Raw genomic sequence first — 4,279 nt, 5'->3', positions numbered from 1 at the left:
TGCTTTTGCCTTTCACTTCAGGAGGAGCCCTCCACTACTCCGATGTCACCAGGTCTCAACGTGAGAGGACCAAGGGGGAAGTTCTGGGCAGCCAAGGGAACCATCACGTATACTAGAAGGAAGGGGAACAGAGAGGTGGCAAAGGCAAGTCTGGCGATAGAGGTAAGGGTCAGTAAAATCAAAAACTTAGGGGCAGATTCACTAAAGGGCAAAGTGACTAACGCTGGCTAAAATTCGCCAGCATGACGTCATTTCGGCACTTCGCCAATTTACTAACGGTAGCTGGCGTAATTTCACCAAGGAGATAGATTCTGGTGCAACTTCGCACTCGGTCTGGCGAAAGAGTGTTACTACGCAAATTCACTACGTTTTTGATTTTACTGACCCTTACCTCTATCGCCAGACTTGCCTTCGCCACCTCAGACCAGGCAAAGTGCAATAGAGTAGATAGGAGTTCCTCAAAAAAAAGTTTAACATTTTTCTAAGTCCCAAAAAAGGCTGGCGTTTTTTCCTATTTAATGGGTGATAGACATAAAAAGATCGTAAATTTTTTTTTCGGGTATCCTCCTTCCCCCCTACATTTGCTAACATATGGCACCTAAACTATACTGTGGGCACATGTGTAGGGCATTATAACAACTTTTATATAATTTTATTAAGGTTCCCTGGCCTTGTGTAGTGTAATGTATTTGCTGCAGCATATACGGCCATTGTACTTTAACTGCATGCAGTATGCTAATTAGCCAACACTAGCGTAACTTCGAACTGCTGAGTGTTCGGTATCCTGTGCGCAACCGGATCTTCGTGAATTAGCGTTGTCCAGGCGAATTTACGCCTGGCGAAGTGTTTCGATTTGCGCAAAGCCATCACTGGCGAATTTTCACCTGTTAGTGAATTTGCCCCTATGTCTCTAGGTAATCATGCTGAGCAAATTTCATTTTTCATTATCTGTTGCCTGCAAACTCCTGTAATTCTAAGCCTCCCTTGGTTGCAGAAACACAACCCCCAGGTGGACTGGCTCACTAGTGAAATAATACAGTGGGGTACAGCTTGTGAGCTTTCCTGCTTTAAATCCTCTCATGTTTTAGCTGCAACCTCCTTATAAGGGTTACCTTCTCCTTATTTGTCTTTCACTGATGTCTTCTCGAAAAAAGCTGCCAAAACTCTTTCTCCTCATAGGACTTTGAATCATTAAAAAAGGCTTTCATTTAGGCCCCAGTGCTCTTGCACCCAGATTCCACTCTACTATTTTGTTGGAGGTGGATGCTTCTGAAGTTGGGGTGGAGGCAGTTTTGTCTCAACTACATCAGTAACACGGAATTACTGGCTATCAAATAGGCTTTTGAGAAATTGAGACATTTCATGTGTCCTTGTTAAAGCCTGCCAGAGGCTTCTCCTCCTCTTCTGATTTCTGTTGAAGGTCAGCCAGAGTATGAGGTTCAGAGGTTGGTAGATTCTCACCTTTCCAGAGGTAAGGTACAGTATCTTGTACACTGGAAAGGTTATGATCCTGAGGAGAGGCTTTGGGTTCCTGCCTCTGATGTTCATGCGGACCATCTCAAGAGGCAGTTTCATGCTAGGTTTCCTGATAGACCTAGAGATCCAGAGGCCCCCTCTAGAGGGGGGATAATGTGAGCACTCACCGTTGTGGTCTAGCGGGGTGTGACATGGACACCCGTTGCACCCATGGCAGGAACGGCCACATGTCCTCTCTCTAGCATGCCAATGCGTATTCTGAAGTGTTGACCATGCCACCTGCTTCCGGGGTTGAGTGGCGGCATGGATGATGTCATCGCACCTTCGAGCAAAATTAAAATATTTAAAGGCACAGTCACCTTTTATGCATTGCTCAACACAGGTCAATGCATGTTAGTTCCTGGGTGCTATTCTAAATCTTCCTAAGTTGTTCTTGACCCTGCCTGTCCCTGACCTTGTCTAGTTTGCTGTCTGTCCTGACTATTGCCCGTGTATTGACTACTCTTCGGATCCTGCTTTTGTACTGTGTTATTTGGTGTGTTTGAACTCGGCCCATGACCTGAACTATCCTATCGTCTCTTGATTCTGTACTGCTGCCCCAGTTTTGTATTGACCTGGCCTGTCCCATGACCACGCTTCTTGTTCTCCATTCTGATACTGCGTATGGTTCCCTTGGTCCTCTGACGTTAAGATCTGGCAGTACCCGAGTAGCGGAGGGCTCCTCCTTAAGCAAAAAGTGGTTGTTATAGGCAGAAGGCTGAGCAGCGACCGGGACATTGGGGATTAATCTGGGTCTGGGATACCATAACAAAGACATTACAAAATGAACAAACACATTTAATTGGTCTACATTTTTAACTTATTAAAACAAGCACTAGGCATCTTCTCCTATTAAAGCTTTCAGGTTGCTAGATTCTGTGACTCCACTGGACAGTTTGCATATTTGCTACTGACTGGATTCTGCTACTAAACTCATGCACTTATACCAGCAAGATGTTTACTGAGCTTTTTACCTTCTACTAGAATCCATTATAACAGCCTGTCGGACACTCCTCCAAAAATCCAAATGCTTTCTATAGACTTCCCAATGTAAGGATGACACACCACTGATTCTGCTGTCAACATACCACAAAGCAAATTCACCGCCTTCAATTCACCACCTTATGTTTCAGTTGTTCCTCAAACTTCAAGACTTGCTATCAGAATCTTTGTATCCCATTGTTTCATTTTAAAACCGTTGTTTATTAATTTTTTGTAATTGTGAATGTTATGTTTTGTTTCTTTGAACAGAACAGTTGTTCATCACAAATCCTGTTTTATACACAATTAAGGAATTATTAGTCCATATGGAATAGATTCGATATGCTTATATTTAAAAACTGCATGACATACACTCCAGTCAGAGAATAAAAAGTTACCTTACATTTCACAGATATGTCCTGTTTCATAAAGGAATTGTCCAAAGAACAACATTAAAATAGTAAAACATTTAAAATATATCAGGCAAGGTCTGTTAATTAGATTGCAACAATAGTCTTATAGAGCATTTGGTTTTTTGATTGGAATCAGTGACACTTATTTGAAAGCTGGGGAAGACTCAGAAGAAGAAGGCAAATAGTTAAAAAAACTATACAAAATAAATAACAAAGACCAATTGAAAACTTGAGTTTTCCATTCTATAACATACTTAACGTTAACTTACTTAAGGTGAACAACCCTTTTAAAAACTATCTGTTAAGGACACTGTGGTGGTGGTGACTCTCTCAGTAGTACAAGGTTGATGGAGGCACACAGATTCTTTGGTGTGTCAAACATATCCCTACAAGTCATATTTACTGGGTGCAAGGAAAACCACATACAATTTTAGGGAGGACTCCTTTATCAGGTCTATATCGTCAAACAAACTACTTGATTATTCCTATACACATCAGTAGGCGTGGTATACAGTTAACAGGTTAACCCTTAACTTTCCTACATACATTTTATACTATGAACTAGACTGTTTAAAAGTGCATATTTCACCTTTGATAAAACAGTGTGTGATGTGTTTTTTCTTTTTTGTTTTATTTTGTTACTGTGATGAAACTTCCTTAAAACTTAATAAAAGTGGTTCTTCAGTGTCATTTGTTTACCTAGGTAAATTTAGATATACAGATTTGTCAATAAAGACTAGATCACCACTTGTACACACATATACATGTTCAATGCAAACATTTTGCTGCGGTTCAAGTAGCAAGTAGAATTGTTCCATAATCCATATGTTTACAGCTATTTGAGGAGTTACCATAATGATCTGTCATCTTTAAATAGCCCTTATTTGTAGTATAAAAAACACATTTATATAATATGTTAACATATGATGGAAAAAAATGGTGCATACAAAAAAATACAATCAAAGCTAATGCTTTGATGAAGCTTAGTCCAAAACAACAATTGTTTTTCAACAAAGATGTTTTTTTCCAATTCACATTTATTTGCTGTCTTAATTGCATTGTCAAACAAGAGCAGTACCATCATTCCTACTTGTCATCATTTGACATTGCAACCATACAGGTAGTACAAGGTGTGAGTCAACGTTTAAAAAAGAGTGGTTGGTGATACACACTCTGTATTCACTATTGTTGTGCTGGGAGACCTCTTCATCAAGCCACTGTTTGCTCAGTGTATTTATACAGAATCACAGAATTCACCACACACACCCTTTCTCAGGTACACAAAAGTCTATTGTATAAGTGCAGAATGGGGATTGTTCACTCTGAAACATTGTACAGAAGACTGTAAATAAATGTTGCTGTTCTGATAA

The sequence above is a fragment of the Xenopus laevis genome, chromosome 8L, assembly GCF_017654675.1.
Source record: "Xenopus laevis strain J_2021 chromosome 8L, Xenopus_laevis_v10.1, whole genome shotgun sequence".
In the NCBI taxonomy this organism is placed as follows: domain Eukaryota; kingdom Metazoa; phylum Chordata; class Amphibia; order Anura; family Pipidae; genus Xenopus; species Xenopus laevis.
This window is presented reverse-complemented; position numbering follows the sequence as displayed.